Source organism: Lepisosteus oculatus, chromosome 20 (assembly GCF_040954835.1).
Source record: "Lepisosteus oculatus isolate fLepOcu1 chromosome 20, fLepOcu1.hap2, whole genome shotgun sequence".
In the NCBI taxonomy this organism is placed as follows: Eukaryota; Metazoa; Chordata; class Actinopteri; order Semionotiformes; family Lepisosteidae; genus Lepisosteus; species Lepisosteus oculatus.
This window is the reverse complement of record NC_090715.1, coordinates 14,977,586-14,997,278: the sequence shown is the minus strand read 5'-3', so window position 1 is coordinate 14,997,278 and position 19,693 is coordinate 14,977,586.

The following is a 19,693-nucleotide window of genomic DNA, read 5'->3' as shown; positions in this document are numbered from 1 at the left end:
AATGCTTGAATGGTTTAGCTCCTTACTGCATCAGTGATCTGTTGTGTTATACACTTACGTCTCATCTGGACTCCAGTCTTCTTGCGGTTCCGATTCTGTTTCTTCAGAGATGTTGAATAGTCTCCCAGCCCCTCTCAGGTCTTGCAGGTCCATGGCACTTTCAAGCCCTGTCTTAAAACTGTTATACAAACTGTACTATTGGTACAGCTGGTGTAAGATGAGAATATAGTTTTATCAAAGTTTCAATTAGCATTATGAAGGCACAATTACCATTTACACATCTCAAGTTAAATTTGAGAGACTGGAATTGATGAAACCAGAAAGGTGTTGAAGAATTTAATTTGCAAGTTAAGACCTTGAGGAAAGCACACTCATTTAAATTACTCATTTTTTGGTTTTGCTTTCTGCATTTTCTATTCTTAAATTATCTTTTGTAAGTCTTGTGATCGAGATAAAAGAGGTCCTTCAAGCAACTCTGTAATAGTTTTTTAGCAATGGGTATAACTCAGCCTTCTGGCTCACTGTATTGCCTATGTAGCACTAATGTACTTCAGATGTACAACCAGTACAGGTAGTAAGCATATTGGGACGGCTAGTGTATTAACTCCTGAATTACCAGGGGGAGGGAATTTGACAGCCAAAGATTTAAAGACATAAATAACCTCACTATATGAACAGGATTATAAAGAATTACTGTATTTACTGTGTCCTGCATTTTAAATGTGGTTAGGATGATACGGCATAACGGAAACAATTAAGATCTTAACCTGCCTTGTGCAAAACATGCTAAAGAAGAAAGCCCTTGTTGAAAAATGTAGTCCTATTGATTTGTGGGTTGCCATAGCATTTTTGCTTTTGCATATATTTAAAAAGTTTATTAGATTATTTCAGTACTCAGGAAAACACATTATTGTGCGGCACTGGGGACCTAATGATTTTAAGACATTTGATTATAGTCTTTCAGCAATGAGCAATTTAAATGCATTCCATTCTTTTCCAATTTAGTTCTGAAACAGGATAAAAATAAATAAGTGAAAAATAATCTGTTGCAGTCTGGGCTAGCAATACCCATGACCTGCCTGATCAACTCATTTATTAGACCTAGCAATGTCTTTCAATGCACAGCCTCTGTGATTACAGTACCCTTCTTGTTAAATGAGGTTTATAATCCCATTCGTATTAATTCTTTGAGCTGCACCAAAGTTTATAGAAATATGGTCACAGACCAGTTGGCTAATTTATGTTTGAAGGGTTTTTTTTCCATATGTATCTCAAACAATGCTATGCATTTCAGAGCTAGCTGCTTCTCAGTGCTACATAAGCTCTGTGGGACAAAGGGGTACAACACATTAGAGGGGCATGTAGGAGTATAGCACTTTCCCATCCTGGTTGCCCCCATAACCCCATTTTGTTTCTATTCGAGCTGATTTCTCCAAGACTTAATTCAACCCTTAAATTAGTAGTTAGTTTATTCAGATGCTTACTGTCTTTTGCAGTTACTATAAAGTTGCAGTCACGTTTTCTTATAGGAATTAGTAGTCAAGCCAAAATCTCCAATTATTCTCCCTGAAACTGGTTTAATAGTCCTAATTAAGCTATTGATTAGTTCAATAAGGGGCTGTATTAAGTAGCAGGGAGCTCAGCTGGCTCACGGACCAGAAGACACTGGGGTCATGTAGACTGGGAAGCCTGGCAGCAGTCTGGAAGGAAGTACAGGATTAATCTTGATCACTGTGGAAGCCTTTTATTTCCTTGAAGGTTAGAAATTGTTTTCCCCCATTGATTTCATTTTGCGATTATGCTGTAGCATTCGTTGCGTAGCTTGTTTGACTGTCTAAATTTCTTTTTAAGTAAACTTTGAGAAATATTCTGGAACTTTTCAAACTCATACTGTTTACTGTTATGTAGTTCTTCACTTGCATTGCTCCCATTTATGCAATCAGTGTTGTTTAGCTTTTTTATGTCATTTATCTTGATTAGTTGTCAATTGTTTAGACAATCGATCATGTGCCCCAAATATTCTGGTAGCCTGAATGGGAGGAAGTGAAGTAGAGGAAAAATTACAGTGATGCACGAGCTTTGGCAAAAGATCTGAGTCTTGTGCCTGATGCTGTAAGAGTTTTTCCCCTCTTTACATTTTTGTGATCACATTAAGATGCCTCTTAAGTATTTTGTTGTCTAGGAAAGTTACTTAACACAGCTAATACAAATCTAAGCAGAAACAACCTCAGGGAATCATGCAGAACACATTTAATAGAATGTGCAATGAGCAAGAAATGAAATAACAAGAAAATAAAGAGGATATTAACTTTTTATGACACAGAACTAGACATAGACTAACTCACAGCCAATGCATTTGACTACACTGGGCAGAGAAAACGCTTTAAAATGAACTAAGAGCTTCAAACAAGCTATATGCAGTAGACTGATTTTGTGTGTATTGATAGGAAATACAAAGACAGGTGGACCATGTATTGACCAGTCAATGTAGACTGAGGGCAATATTTGATTGGATATTATGCGTGTATTTATTTTGTGGAAGAAAGACATATTTATTTTTCAGTACTGAAGAGGTACAGTATTGTAAAGCTAACTGTTTTATCCTCAGGTTGTGAAGTTTAATTAATTTTAAAACCATTGTTTTCCTTAGCATTGTATCTGTTTAAGTATGCATGAATATTTAACCTAAAGATTTGGTTATATACTTTTTCTTTGTGCTTTCTTTGATTGATATATATATAGTTTGCATTAAAGTGGTTTAATCACACCCAAAGGGAAACTTTGAAGCACTTAATCCTTTCAAAATTCATTAGATCAAAGCTGTTTCACATGGTTCAGGTCCTGGTGAAAAACAAAAAACACACCTTTATATTCCATCTTTGTGATAATCACTGTTTCTTAAAAAAATTAAAGATTTTTTTAATGAGCAAAATTAGTGTTGGAGGCTTCATAAAGCACAAGATGTGAAAGATTGCCTTTTATTTAGTACATGCCTATTTTGAGTACCTAAATTTAATCAGCTCTGAGGAAACCATAAAGAAATTATTTCCAGGTTACTTCGGTGCATTTTCTTGGAAAGAAATATTAATAACTTAGAGCTTGTTGTGGAATGTCAAGGATAACAAATGTGTACAATATTTTCAAGGTCAATATGTGCTTTAAATGTTGTTCAATTTTACCTGTGCAAAAGAGTTAGGTTCTTTAAATATTTAGATTAAGGTACTAAAAAGGCAAAATGCGTGGTTTTAAAATAAAATATATTAACTGAGTTGTATAATCAAAGAGATGTGTGATTCACAGTTTTTAAAATTTTGCAGTTATTTTTTCGAGAAAAAAGGCTTGAGTGACACTGTCTTTGATTAAATGTTTCAGTATAATATGGAATCAAGCAAGCTTTACAACAGTTTTTCAGCTTCTCTTCATTTTTATTCATTTTGAACCCAAGGGGTAGATTTAATTTATATACAGTATTAGCACAGGGTTCTGTGAAGAAAAGTCAGAACCATGGTTGGAATTCATCTGTAACTTTTTGAATCCCAGTTCCAAATAACTGTTAAAGGTTTTCATGTAGTCCTTGACAGTCATCCTTTATGTTTCATCTGAACACCTCTTATTTTTGATGAGGGTCAAAGCCTCCTAACCTGGAGCTGAAGCACAGAAGGGTATTATGGGACACGCAAACACAATTTAGAGACGCCAATCCACCTTGCTAGCATGTCTATGGAACCTTGAGAGAACATGCAAACTCCACACAGAAGACTTCACAGTCCAGAATCACACCCACCACGTGCCGCCTGAGCCTCTGACAGGACAACATAAATAGAGGAGGCTAATCTCTTCATTTTGCATTTGAAAGATGAACTGTGCATCGTGTATGTGCAGACAACACCAACCACCAGGGGGAGCCATGGAGACGCATTGCAGAACAGAGGTGTATGGGTGAGCAGAAAAAGCCTCAGGAGCCAAGAACCTTGCATTGAGTTCGCAAGTTCTGAAGTGAAAACCACCCTCGTTAAAAATAACCTGCTGGAACGTCAGTCCCTTTATCACTGCAAGGTGGACAAGAAAAAGGGGAGATCCTACACTGACCATATGATGTTGGAAAGTAAGAGATTCGGAATAGCCAACCTTCTGAGAGTTTGTGAATATTTGGACTAAACTCAGTGTGGAAATTAAGTAGGTAATTGTATGTCCAAAATGCAATATTGCAATATTGACTTAGTATTAAGAGACTAACCCAGTCATCGTCTTGCTGCTTTAGCCAGACTTGCTCAATTTTACTTGTGCTAGCTAGGTTTTGCACACAAATATTTTTGCTCTGAATCTTTCTACACCTTCTCAACACCTTGCCGTCCAATCACATTAAGTCAAAACTGCTTTAATTTGGTGGATGAACATCAGGCGCTATGAACTTCTTCCACAGCATCATAAGCAGCTTAGTGCTTGTTAAACAGGTTTCAGCTAGTGCACAGTGTTGCATGGCAGATTATCAAAATGTCTTACTGGAAAACTGGTAACAAAATAGATTTGCTGCATCTTCCTAATCTCCAGTGTAAAACTCTTCCAGTCCATCAGTCTTAACTCCCCAAATTATTGCAGAACCACTGCATGATGTTTAAGGTGCTGTCCCTGTCCCATAGGGTTGTGTTTTTTTACTTGCACTTAAAGGACCATAGAGGGCGCTAATTACACACGGAAAATAATAGATCTTCTAAAAACGGATATATTTAACGCAAACGCAAAAGCCCATGTGTCCATATGGTAGGCTATTATGATTAATAGACCACTATTTACAGCCATTCCTTCTACTCTTAAAACATTCAGCTTGTGGAAACAAAGATTGACAGACTGGCTATTTCTGGTTATCAGCTTTAATTAAGCCAGTCCAATTGCTAATGACAGTTTACACCCCAGACATCCGTTTCAATTAGAAATAGCAACAGGGATTTAAGATATCAGATAACATAGTTTTACAGAGAAGAAGCAGAATCGGCATCATTCTTCTGAACAGTACAAATTCAGATTCGTCAGGAAATGAGGCTGTAGGGTGCCTTGAAGATGTGCAACTTTTTTTGCATTAATTATAGATAATTAATCACAGATAACCATAAATAAAGCCTATGGTATATGCCTGATATAAACCTTCATCTTTGCCTTGACGTTACCTTTGTTTTTCTGAGGTGAAGAGAATTTGAATGTCGCTGATCTAAAAATGTGTAATCGCACCGGAACAAAGTTACTGAAAGCCAAAGGGGAGAGTTAAAGAAGTCAGTGCTCTGTGGTTCCTCTTAAAGTGCTAACAAATTAAGACAACGTGTTTCAAGTGTGATCTTACAAATGTCTGCTTTCTTAGACTTTAGTGGGAGCTAGAATGACTCCTGCATACATTTCACCACAGTTTTCCATCCTTACGGGAGCACAGGTTAGTAATCACACTGATTCAGTGGAGTCTGAGGGGCCTGCAGGAGGCTCTGTTAGTGATATTTGCATTGACAATGTTAGTCTATGCTGTGTGAAGCTGTCTTGCTTGTACCCGAATGTTTTCTGTACCATGTTGTCTGACTTGATCAGCTTCGTGTGTTTTTCTCAGCCTACTCTACCTACTTGGGGAAGTTATACAGACAGGCTTCTCTGATGTTCCCACCCATCTTTTGATAAGCTACGTGTTTGCAAGCTCTGCGTCGATGTCACGGTGTGCCTGCAGGACCTGAGAATCTCCCAGAAAAACCTGCGACAGAGAGATCCCTGAGTGGCTGTGGCCAATCCTGCCCCTTATACTGCTGAGCCAATTATGTGGCATCTCTTGTGGGATCCTGCTCACAGCAATCTAGAGGCAAGATTTAAATTCAATCTTGACACACCTGGATAGAAAACAACCTGCGTTTGGAGCAGACATCTTTACTTGCTGTGCCACTCAGACATCCCCTGAAATTCTCCCTTTGTTCAAATGCTAACAGGCTTACAGGTCATCCCTGTAGTGTCCCGTGGTGACACAGTGCAGAAAAGGAAGGAATTAATGTGTTGCTAAGTGGGTCAATTTGTCTGAGACCGATGCTGTCACCTTTAAGATACAGCATCCGTTCCCTGAAACAGTAAATCTCAGCTCACCAACCCTTTTGGGTCACAGTAGTGAGTTGTAGCACATCTCTTTTTGGACAGCAGGTGGCAGTGTAGAGTAGTGGTTAGAGTTCTATGTATACATAATTTATCCATAACCAGACATTAGTGGGTTCAGACTGCATTGGTTAAAAGTATGAAAATAAACATATGGGAAACCCTAGTCTTACAGTAAATCAATGATGCTTTGATATGTATGTGAATGTAAAAGGGGTTGTGTATTTTACTTTTCACAGGCATTCTTTATGTAAAATGGGAATCAGTTATGGTCTTCCTTAAAATACATTGAATTCTGGATATTTCATATGTGGTATATACAGTATATATACTGGAACCTTCTGTTACAAATTAACTTTTCATTAAGAGCTGTATTTGTGCAAGTATGTGTACTATTTTTGTTAAAAGTCTGAATGTACAGTACCTCATTTTAAAATAACACTTGGGTTTCTGCTGTACCACTGAAAGAAGGGTATTTTCCGGTAGTATCGGGTCAAATCTGAAGTGTTATCATAATGTTATGACCAGCTAGATCCCTTGTTTCCAGAGGTATTCATTGTCAGCTATTTGTAGGGTATGTTGAGCAGGAAGGACAAACTTTAGATCTTGGTTTCGTTTCCTGATATTATATCCCTTTCTGTTTACTTATTTCAAATTGATGGTACAAATTAATTAAAGCTGTCATGCTATTATGATAGTGCATCTTGGGTGGCAGTTTGCACAGCAGGAGGGATCACTACAGTGCCTTTTACAGAAATGCTGTATTAGTGTTTTTTAGTTGCTATTCGATTCTGGTTAGAAAGAGTGTTCCAGAAATGCAGATTGCTTTTGTTCAGTCATTCATGAAGTCCTTCTAAACTGCAGGATAGCAAAACCAAAACAAATGCCAAGACTAGGTCTGGAAGGAGAGAGTGTTAGGTAGATATCCATCTGGGTAATTGAAATGTCGAGGTGGAGCTTTGAATCTGAGCTAGTCCCTAGAGGAAGCTTACAGAAAAGGATCTTTTGGAAAGCCAAATTTTACAACTTTGTCAATGGAAAAAGTTTTGTTTTATTCACTAATTGCTTGGTTTTTAGTGCTTTTGGAAAATAAATGCAGGAACCATGGCAAAGAAAACCAGCATACTGGAAAGTTAATAGGCCACGTTGTTCTGAAATTAAAATGCGACACATATATCAGCGACACAAGTTTAGACAGATTAAAAAAAAACAAAGGTCTTTTCCACATTTGTCTTGATTAAAGTTAGCATTTGTTAGCACTTACTGATAAAATGTTTATCTCCAAATGATACTGCTTTTAGAATTATTAGACATTCTGTTAGAGAGCATGCTTCTAGTAATGGATGAGCACTTCCTGAGATAATGGTAAGAGTGGCTGTATTTGACAAATTTGAGAGGTGGGAGGCTTTTGCAGTGCAGTGAAAAAAGATTTCTTCCATCTTTAATTTCTTTACAGCTGGAGAGCAAATTCATTCAGAACTTTCTTGCGGATTCAACCAAAATAAGGCTAATGACAAACATATTGGCTTGCTTACCTACAAAGAGAAAACAAATGCTCAGTGGCAAACAGAATTAGTGATAAGTAAAGAATCTGATGTACAGAGAATAAGGAATAAATAAACCTGTCACCTGTGATGTGCGCATCATGTCTAGGGTTTGTGACAGTTATTGTGATTGGATGTGTCTTGTATGTTTGAAAACATTTATCCTGTACTAATTTCCAATACCCTATCAGCCTTTTTGGAAACCAGATATTTATGATATGTCAGGAAAGTGAGTATCATTAATGAGCTGAAGAGGTGAGCTGGATGGTTCCTTGTGAGCTCTCCAGATTTATAGCACATAGTATTCTTACAGTCTGGATGAAATACTCCACTTTCATGAAGTGTAAAGATATTTATTTCTCCTTTAATCTCCAGGTCTCTATGCTTGATGCTGTCATAGTACATATTTGTTTATTTAGTTATTTTATTGGTTAATTCTCAAGCATCACGGAAGGGACTGTGTCCAACAGATGTATTTGTCCCAAAAGCTACATAAATTCAGCTTCAGCATTATTGTAAAGACTTTGCACCTGAGAGCAAGAATGCAGTCAAACAGCTAAGGATTAACAGGAATGACCTAGGCAAGGGCTTTCAACATTTTGGAAACTGTAAAATTATTTACCATCTCTATATTCCTTTGGAGAACTTTCAAGTCAAAACGAATGGATCCAGGGATGACTGTAGAGACCTGTCCAGTTAATGAAGGAGAAATATTTTGGTGTGTGTGAGTGATGGGAACAGGCGGCAGGGTTCCGCAGTGGTTACCACAGCTGCCATGCAGCGCTGGGGCCCTGGGCTCGGTTCCTGAGCGGCTGTCTGCATGGAGTTTGTACGTCCCCCCGTCTTCGTGTGGGTTCCTCTCGGCGCTCCAGTTTCCTCTCTCAGTCCAAAGATATACTGGTATAGCGATTGCCTCTGGTGTGAGTGCGTGTACTGTACTGTGGTGGCCTGGTGTCCTATCCAGGGTGGGCCCTGCCTTGTTGCCTGCGACCCTGTATGGGATAAGGAGTTTAGAAAATGGATGGATGGATGATGAGGTTATGTCTGTTTAAATGACATTCATTTTAGAACCAGGGTCTAGCAGTCCTCTGGTTCAAAGGCCAGAACTTCTCAGACTCGGTTCCTGGAGGGATACAGATTTACCTTATTCGAATTATTTTCTCAGCCAAATATTTTGTTTTGATTACATAAAACGTGTGGCCCGTTTCGGGTGCAATACCTTTGAACATTAGGAGAGACATGTTGCATGTATTCACTTAACCAAACAATTAAACCAAACAAGTAACTGGCACCTTGAGTGAGCAGTGAGCAAGAAAACACTGCAGTCCTCCAGGATTTGAGTTTGGGTCCCCTGCTGTACGCAAATTTCAGTTAATGACAGGAAAGAGACAGGACCACATTATGGATGTGAGACCTCATGCTGTGTTGAATGAAATCCTTCCTTAGCAGGGCGCCCTAACTATTTTCTGGATTAGCATGAAAGAAGAAGAATACTTCTACTCTCCTCTGTGAGATCTGATAAACACATGATATAGTGGTTTGGTAGTTTTAGTTCTGTTTAGTACTGTTAATATGCATTATGCATTTTACATGCACATTAAAATCTGTACTGTTTGTCTAACTGATCATCTCTCCAGTAAACATGTACAATCCTGGATTTTGTTGCCATTTTCCCAAATAACTTTCTTGCTTGCCATAGGTTGTAGCCAGGTGATGTGTTTTCTTTTTTGCAGATCAAACATTAGACTAGCTTAAAGTCAGTAATTTGGAATTGAGGCTAATTCTCTGACACAAAATACTCACACACAGTTTTGGGCACTGTGATCTTGTAGTGTATACTCAGTTAAGACCGAATTATTTACTTGCTCTTTTTCACATTTAAGTTCATTTTCAGGTGCAAATTTAAAGCCTGCACAAAGTTTAAGCAGACTTTTTCACTCTCGGAGGGCCTCATTAGATTTACATTGCATATAATGCTGAACAAATCAGTGATAAAACCTTATCTTTTATTATTTTGTTCTCTCTGGTGGCACAAAGCATGTAACTTTAGCAAGCTCATTATTTCCCAGTAGAAGCAGGGAGAGCAAAAGAGGTTATTGGAAACTGTTAAGACTGTGATGACGAATGTATTTGTTTTATAAGTGGAAAGAGGGTGAGATAAATCTAAGAGTTTGTATATTGTTTCATAAAGTTGTCTTTGAATATTGCTTTGTTTGGAATATTTAATCATTTTTTTCTCGGGGAAATGTGGCCAGCCTTGGATATATTACGTTACCTAATATTTTGAATAGAATAACTTCTTCAGTGCTCCATGGTAACATAAAAAAAAATAGAAGTTCTGGAAAAAAAACGTTAAATCATACTGTAGGTCATGTAATGAGTTGAAAATTATTGTCCCAAAACTACCAGGTCCCATTACTGGTAGTTTTATGTACATAAAATTGAACATTTAAAAAAACATGAGCTAAAGCCAAATGAGTGCAAAATTGCATGTATTATGGATAAGCATATACTGTACAAGCTAAACAAACGATTTCACGATAAGTGTGAGTTTATTGAACAAAGTTTTTGGATACAAATTGGCATAACTATGTATTAAGGGGGAACTGCAGCGCTATTTTTATATTTCGGGGTTAGAAAGAATCAGTTTCAATAAGTGCATTTCAAGCCACAATAAATGTAAATGTAAACAGTCACTTATAAAACCTCCAATTTACATCACAAAATAAAATACATTTCCAGGTGTGTGGCAACACCATGTTCTGCGATTCAGAATGAGGCAACAGAACCTCTGGTGACACGATGCAACCTTATTCCATTGTAAAAAAGCAGGCCTGCGAATACATTTTTTTAATCCAATATAAATATTTCTCTGTGAGACAAATACTACTTGCTTGTTAACTCTTTATGCAGATGATGTTGGAACATTTCTGTGGTGACATGTCTGCTGCACAACCTGTGCTTATTTGCTCATATATAGCAATACATTAGTCATTACAGTCATTACAGTGACTAGTGAGCAAGAAGGGCCGATTCACATTGCTATTCATAGGAACTTGAATGCGAGTTTGCAACAACATGGCGCCTTACTGTACTTGCATAAAGGTCACGATTTTGTGCTTAATTCAAAATGTGTAAAACATTTTTATGCTATACAGTAATTGTACCCTGCCATTTAGTCACTCTAGACTCCAATTTTGTTTAAAATATCATATACACTGTCTAGCAGTTTTTTAATTTTTAAGATTATGGATTTGAGGCATTAAATGATGGAAGAGCATGCTGGAGTTTGACAGCCTGGAAAATCTTCCTAATTAAGTGACATTTTCATTACCACAACATGATACTCATGACCTCATTTGGCAGCATGATTCTTGGAATTCTTGTCTGCAGTTCCCAAACCATTATTAATAAGTGGTTCTGATATCTGCGCACAGATCTGTTAATAATGTGTAAGTGCAAATATAGCTGGTATTTGTCTACTGTGGGTCATATCTCCTTCATTAAGTAAGAAATATTGATTCTGTGTCTATGATAGTGCTTGTGTGTTGCCTTTTTGTCTCCAGAGTAGGCTCCATGGCTTATGCATAAAACATGAATGCTATGGAAGGCTTCAATGGATTGTGTGTAATGTACTTTGTTTTATGGTATGTTAAGCCATAATGAAAGGAAATACCGTTTTGTATTAATATATTAATAGGAACTTTTCAGGTTGTTTGATTTATGTTTGGCATGCCTGATTACACTACCATACTGCATATCTTGTTTCAACTCATAACATGAATATGATGATGTGAAAATACAAATTTAGCCATTTAATGCATCCAGAAAAACAGGTAAAACATTTAAGGCCATCCTCCTACATGAAGAGCTTGGGGTTCCATTTTCTGAAAGCTTTTCTAATCAGGGATGTACAGTACTGAAGGCTGAATACTGCAGGGTTTTTGCTTCTAATCTTTTTAAAGAAAGTTAAAAACCCTGGTAAGACCATTGAGTCAGCACTAAGAAGTAGGTGAGACAGACAATTTACTCTTTAGAGATGTCTGAAAATCAAGGTCCTGAAAAAGAGTTTATTTGTGCTCTCCAATGCATTTCTTTCGCAAATTCTCTTGAACACAAATTCGTTAGTCTCTGTGGGGTTTACCCTTATTATCCAGAAAGTAACAACATCAACAACAAAAAAATAAGACATAGAAGTCAAAACCTGACAACTGATCTCCTGGTTGTTGTGTTGGAACTTTGTTGGGTAATTAATCAGTGTCAGTGGTTCTAGATGACACTTAGTTGTGCAACACATCACAGAAAATTATGCCCCCACAGACTTATTAGTTGCTATAATGTGTAAGCTGCTCATTTACTAATAAGTCTCCAAGCTGGGATATGCTGGTGTTTTACTGAGGAGATGAAACCAAAAAGTCGTGGTTCACCGCCTCCATAACAGTCATGCTGGATTAATTAACCACAGGAAGATTCCTTGATCTTTTCAGAAACTTTCATCGCTGCAGATAGAATGACTGTGAACGCAGAAGTGTAATAAATTATCATTATTTTGATTGGAGATTGCTTGGAGAAATAAAACCATCTGTCATGTAATAACTTTGGAAGGAGCAGTAAGAGGAGTTAAGAGTTCAGCTTTAAACCTCATGGGTTTAGTTTTTGTTACAAGATTAGGAGAGTGCCAGGCAAATTCAATTAAAGAATGAAATGGAGCAGGATATCCTTTTTAATCCAAAACAAAGAGCATTGCATCATAAAAGTGAAACTGAAGACCACTTTTTTGTGGTCTGAATACAATGCCATCTTATGTCTTTATTGGCAAAACTTATACCACTTGAATCAATATGTGAATATAAGATTCCAATGTATTATTGTTTTGGTGGTGTTGTGAAAATTTCTATTATTAATACTTAGATTCCAGGCAAAAATAAATTGATTTGTTTACCCTAGAGTCCACTTAAATAATTCCTTTCCCCTCTGAAGGACAGTGATGTTTTGTATGTTGCTGCATGTTCTTTTTCGCGAATTTGTAAACATTGTCCTCTAATTAAACCTTAGAAGAAGGAGCGTTATGTAATCGGAGATCTGCAGATTAAATAGAATGTTGTATTGTTGTATTAATACCAAAAAACCTCCCAAAACACTGGACTGTCAATGTCCTGAAATTTGTAGTGTGAAATGTATGACTGAGTGAATGAATATTTCATATTTCTATGCATTCTGTGGAGATGTTTGCCAAGTTTTGTATGGAAGGGGTGAATGCACTGTTTTTTTTGCAAAAGAATACTGTAATTAATAAATAAAGATGAGACAAACTTCTTGGAGAGACTTAGACATGCTTGTTTTATTATCTTGTAGTGAATTTGGCCACAGTTTCAGGTACAGGCCCATTCCACATTTTGCCCAGTGAGAACTTCAGTGACACTTTAGCATCTTTCTCCTTTTCTGATGTACATTTTCCTTTGGAGGCCTGCAGCGTCTCAGTGCAGATACCTGCTCTCTCCTAATATCCTAAGTGCAATCTTGCTTAAGATCGTAGAACATAAAAACATAATGGCAGGAACAGGCTGTTCAGCCCATGAGTACTCATTTCTCTATACAGTAAGTGATTCTATCACAGCATTAAGCCTAGACTTGAATGTTCACAGAGTCTGTGATTCGGCTCTGTGTTAAAAAGTATTGGGGGAAAATGGCTTTTAGTTTCCTCTTGTGTCCATGTGTTCTGTTCTGTTCTCTGAGCTGAGCTTGAAATAACTCTTGGGTGCTAACCCTATGGATTGTTTTTTTCATTTTCATTTTTAAGAATTTAAGGAATTTCCTCTCTCCTCTTTTACTGAGGCAAAAAAACCCAAACGATTATGTTCTTTCAACCTGTGCTTATAATTTCATATCCTTAAACCCCAGTTTGAGTCCTGTTGCTCTACACTGGATTGTCTTGGACTCTTTTGGGAAGTTATTCGTCTTAGACATGTGGGGTGCCCAACAAAGGAATAGCAAATGTCTTTGCCTTATATTCCTGCTACAGGTTCAAATGTTCCATTTGGATATTTGCCTCGACTTCCTAAAAATATTTTTTAAAAATGTTTTCTTTGAATATATTGTTGGAAGAACCAAGTGAAGAAAAGATTAGTTTACAGATCTTTCTTCTGAAATGAAACCAAATTAAAATTATTCAATTGTTTAAAAAACATTTCCTGTTGGGGCAAATTGCTCTTTTCATATCCACTGCTTTCGTGGGAATAACTAATGGGCTTACATTTACATGGGTTGTAGATTTTTAACATTGGTGGGAAAACTTTTTTTTCCCAGTGTGCTGCTCCTTTTGAATGTGAATTTTCTTCCTCATCCCTCTCCATCATATTAAAAAAGCTTCTAATTTGTGGCCTGGTGTTGAAAAGCACAACATAATTTTGAATGTACAGTATGTGTGATGGGGCTTTATTCTCCTTTTGGCATGAAGTATCCATTTGTAATGTAGAACAGCATTGATTTTCCATACATTGATCAAAGGTGCTGAATCAAAATGATGTTCATGTGCACTCAAGCATGAAAAATATTTTAATCAGGTGTTCCATCTCCTGGAGATATGTTTTCTGTGCTTGAATCCTTTGTGCATTTTAAAGTGCCTTGAATTTAAGCATCTCAAGTTTTATCCCTGGCTTTTGGAGGTGTAGAATGATATTAATAATATTTGGATACCTGTTTAAGGTGGGATCTATGATGTATAAAATGTCAGTGGAATGACTCTAAATTTACATTCTGCCAATTGATGTGATCAGAAAAATTTGGTCCTGAGGAAAATCGTTAAATAGCAATCTGAGACTGCTTCAAACAGATGACATGCTGCAATTTTTTGATCAGTGGGATTGCAAAGTTTTTTTAAATAAGAATCCTCATGAAAAAATGATTGACAGGCTACCAAGAACAAAACCTTCCATTACAGCACAACTGAAATGAACTAATCATTGAATTAGTCTTATCTTTTAACTTAAAGGGGGGTAGTAATACAATTCTTATATTTTACACGACTGCAAATGGTGCTCGCACACATTAGAATGGAAATGCCTCCCAGCCCCTGGAATCACAATGGCTGATTAGTGAAGAGGAAAGTGGTGATTTGTAATGGATTTTAAGGATTGTTTCTGCCCGATGCTTCTCCATTCACAGTTCTGATAAACAGATGCGTGAAGGGATGCCATGTTAAAAAAAAAAACTAAAATTTACAGATTCTCCAGATGAAAGCTGAAGGGTGTGTTTAAAATTCTGGCGCTAGCAATGAAATTGCTTTCTCTAACCGCTCTGGAAGAATGAAGATATGACAATACAATACCAAATATATACAAACGTTATGGGTCTTGGCTTTCAATGCATGACAAGTGGATTTGGAATCGCTGTAGAGTATTTGTCAGTATGCCTTGAAGAAAACTGTTTCTAGATTTTTTTGTTGGATGAATTAGCCTGTTTCTCTCCTGGTGCACAGGATTTTAAGAACATTGAAGCTCCTGGTTTCTGTTCAACAGAGAGGCTTGCAGTAGAATTAAAATATTTTAAAGAACTGCATGCTAACATAAAGTGCCACTAAACACCCCTTTCTATCTCAAATGCAGGGTGTTAGAAGCAATATTACTTAATGGATAGCAGCTGACAGCAAAGAAATGACATTTCAGCCCGTTGTCTCCTGAAATTACAGTGCAGTCCCTTAGGTTAGTCTATAATTTTTTTTCTGTGTATGACTTTTATAAATTTAGGTACTTTAGACCTGCTGTAAAGGGATTAATGGAAATATGAATGACAGATTGTTTGTTCCTGCGTTTTACATGTGAAGGGCTGTAGTGCTTGCATGGTGATTAAATGTTTACTTTGCAGCTGAAATTGAGCAAAAGAGAAAATGCAAAAAAATAATAGGAACTTCTGAATAGTTGAAAATGAGGTCAGACGGAGGCTTTAAGGGTTTCCTGCTTCTGTCCACTTGTGCTAAACATGTTTTGGTTTGCCTGTTTTTTGTGAATTCCAGTATAATTTGTTTCAGGCACCTGTTGCCAATCTATAACATTGTGAAGTGAGTGACATGTTAATAGCAGTGGCTCACAAATAATAACAATCATGTCGAATGAATGTCACAGTTGAGTTTTCCTTACAGGCTGTTAAAAATTGCCTATTCAAAAAGCCACAGGCCATTGTGTGTGCCAGCATTTAGAGATTTTTTTAAAGTTTTAATTATTACACTTTTGTAATTGAAAAGTGTATGTACAGTGTGTGAATCTGTACATTTGGAAACCCTACAGCTAGTTCAGAGTGGAAAATTGATAGAAAACAAGGTTCATTTGCAATTTGGAAAGCGGACATTACTAGTGAGAAGAGCCTTGTTCCTGAAGAAATACTGAAACCCTCTACAAAGTTGGTCTGAAGGGACCCACTCAAGTCATGTTATGAAGTTGGGAAGGCACGGGTGCTGGGTGCCATTTTCATCTGTGCTAAGAAGATCCCTTCCCCTTTCAGATCCTGTATCCACACCAGTAGTGCTACATTCACCTAAACCCTGTTCCATACTCCCACAAGCCTTTGTGTAAAGAAGTGCCTTCTATTGTCAAGGTTTAAATGTACTTCCGCATGGTTTCCACTTGTGTCCTCTGGTTTGTGTTTCACTCTAGCTCTGAAGCATTGCCTCTCTGGCCCATCTGACACTCATCTTTGGATAATATCTGTATGTGGGGGCTGCCGTTGCTAAGCTATTGCCTGTTCAGCAGCTTTTAGCACTTCTTAGATCTGCTGGCCAAATCTTACTACAATGCAAAACTCATTCCTCATCCCAGTCAATTCAGTAAATATACAGTGAATCCTGCATATAGCTAGCAGCTATATCACCCTGCAACTCGCAACTGGCTAACCACTGGAGCTCAGCAGGTGTGAGCCTGGCTAGTACCAGGATGGGAGACTCCTGGGAAAGCTGAGGCTGCTGGAAGAGTTGCTAGTGGGAACAGTAGGGGGTGCTCATCCTGCGGTCAGTGCGGGTCTTAATGCCCCAGTATAGCTACACTATACTGTAAAAAAGGCACCATCTTTCAGATAAGATGTTAAACCGAGGTCCTGACTCTCTGTGGTCATTAAAAATCCCAGGGTGTTTCTTGAAAAGAGTAGGGGTGATAACCCTGGTGTCCTGGCCAAATTTCCCCCTGCTCTCCTAATAATCCCCATCTTTAAACTGCTTCATCACTCTGCTCTCCTCCCCACTGAGAGCTGCTGTGTGGGGAGAGTACTGGTGCACTATGGCTGCCGTCACATCATCCAGGTGGGGCTGCACCAGTGGGGAGTCCCAATTACCTGCAAAGCAATTTTAGTGGAGAGTCCAGAAAAGCATTATTTAAGAGTAAGGAATTATTACATTCTCTAAACATAAAACTGTGCAAAGAATTAGTAAGACCTCATTTAAAATATGATGTGCAATTGTAGGCACCAGGATATAAGAGATACTGTTGTTCTGGATTTTCTTTTAACAGAGATGAGTATGAGAGAACCTGACACAAACATTCCACATCCTCGAAGGTCTTGACATTTTCAAAGTCATAGTCAACAGGGAGTCATGAACCAGTGGGCACAGGTGGAAAGCAGGCAGATGTATGTTTTGAGAACAGGAGGGACTCTTGTTTACACAAAGTGTTGTGGGAGTATGAAGCTGCCCAGCCTTTGTTGTTACTGTGGCTTTCATTGATTAGGTACTGAAAACAATGAGCTCTTCTCCCTTCTTCTCTTCTCATTTATGTTCTCACTACATTTACATCCCATGAGGCTTCTTTTCATTAGAAAGTGCCCGTTGGTGAAGCGAGTGATTCAATTATTTGTTCAATTGGCTAGAAATATCAATTAAAGGTAGTGGAGCAGCTGAATCACGATGCTGTTAAACTGAAGGAGCTCAGATATAGCAGAATGACGATACCTGCACGTAACAGGTAGAGGTTTCTAGCATTCTGAACACTTAAGAGAAAGAAGAAACTTTTCTTTAATTTGTTTTTATTAGGTCTATTAGAGAGGTATATGGAATACTGGAGGCAATTTTCTTTCTCAGGTGGTTTTCCTGCTCTTATTTCCCCTGTATTGTAATGAATGGGCATCTCAGAGAGGGACTCAGGGAAAGATATTTCTAACGTACTTTAATCGGAGCCCTTGGAAGTTGCCAGCAGCCCACAGGGTATTTTCACAGGGCTGTCTGCTTGACACTGCAGCAGAGGAAAGAGATCAGTAGGTAGGATACCTATGCAGACTAGCCTGCTGTAGAATATTAGCTCCAAAACTCCAAACCCTCATTACTGTAGGTTTCAACATTCCTGTGCTTGGTCTCGAGGCAAGTGGCAGACACAGTGTGGCTTCCCCAGAGTGGGAGGTTATAACAGGCTTATGTACCATTAATGGCTGATGCTGTTTCTAACTTGTTTGAATTAATTGGCTCCATGGAGGTTAACAACCTGTAGTCTGAATTAATATTTAGATTTATTTAAAAGGCATAATTATTCCATGTCATGCAATAGAAGCTTGGAAATGTTAAAAACATTATAAAGGTTATGAACCTCTATTGGTCTTATTTTGGCAAAATAGTTTTGCATAAATATTTGATTGCAAGCTTAATCGTTTCCTTTTACTTGACATGGTTTGAGTTACCTTTCTCTCTCAGTTTAAATGTTATACTGATGGGTTTGCAAAGAACAATTTCAAGGTGCAATAAGAGATATTCACAATGTTATAAGTGGCAATTTTCATTGTTCATTCACCAGGCTCTGAGAAAAACGTGGAATTTTGGGTTAGTGGCTCACAATAATTAATTCCACCAGAAATGGTGCGGGATACAGCTTTCAAAGGCTGACCTTAAAGATAGGAAAACATACAAAAACGTAACAGCTTGGGTTCTCTTTTCTGCCTTACAGTCCTGCATCAGCTATCACTGCTAGTGAAACCTCAGGGATCCATAGTGCTGCAGACACTGGTGTATCGGTCTGACCCATGATCTCAGATGAAAGCTAATATTAAAAGGCAACTATAAACCGAGCTGTTGAATTGAGCGTCTTTTTAAATATTTTCTGTGAAGAGAATTTAATAGTCCTGTGCCTTTTTCCTTGTCCACACTATATTAAAAATCTATTTTGACTTAATTTTTAAATAAGGAACACTGCGAACAGCAAATTTTAAAGTGATCTCAGTTGTATGCTCTGCTGTTGTGTACACTCCTGAGAAAGAACAAAAGAAGTTGCAATGGTTGGCTGATCACTGTATGTGACATGAAAGATGTATAATATCTTATACCGTGAACTAGGGACAGTGTTGGTGTAGCAGCAGCTTCTCTTGGCTGAACAAGAGGAGCAGCAGGGAGAACAGAGAAAAGACAAAACTCCTCTTCCTGTTGTTCCTCTGCTTCAAAACGTGGAGAACATAAGAGATTGCAAATGAGAGGAGTTTGGTAGCTTGTTTGGTAGCTTGTAGCTGATTGATCCAGGGATCTTATCCAACCCTTTCTTCAAAGAAGCCAGGGTACTACCGGACACCATGGCTGTCGCTTGCCCCACACTCCCAAATCCCGTTGGGAAAAGAAGTGTTTTTGGTTTTAAATGTTTCTGCGTGTAGTTTACACTTGTGCGCTCTGGCTCGATTTTCACGATCTATTCTGAATAAATCCCACTGGGCTGACTTTTTAAGTGCCTTGTGTCAGATCTGCCTGTAATGTCTGCTCAAGACTAAAAAGGTCCAGTTCCTTCAGCCTGACATTGCAGAAATCATGTTGTTAGTACTATAAATATTGTAAGTATTGTAGTAAGTTTTATTTTGATAAAAGGATGCCAATTGCATGAGAAGAGTTGTTTTGTCTTTTTCTGAATTTTATATCTACAGTGTGCTGTGGATTATGTCTGTAGCATTAAAAGGGAATTCAATGCACTGCAGGTAGAAACGATGATTTTGGTACAATCACTACAGTACGAGACAGAATGAAGTGGTAAGATGTCGCAGTCTTTTCTACCCCCTCTAGTAAAATTATTTCACAGTTTGATCCCTCA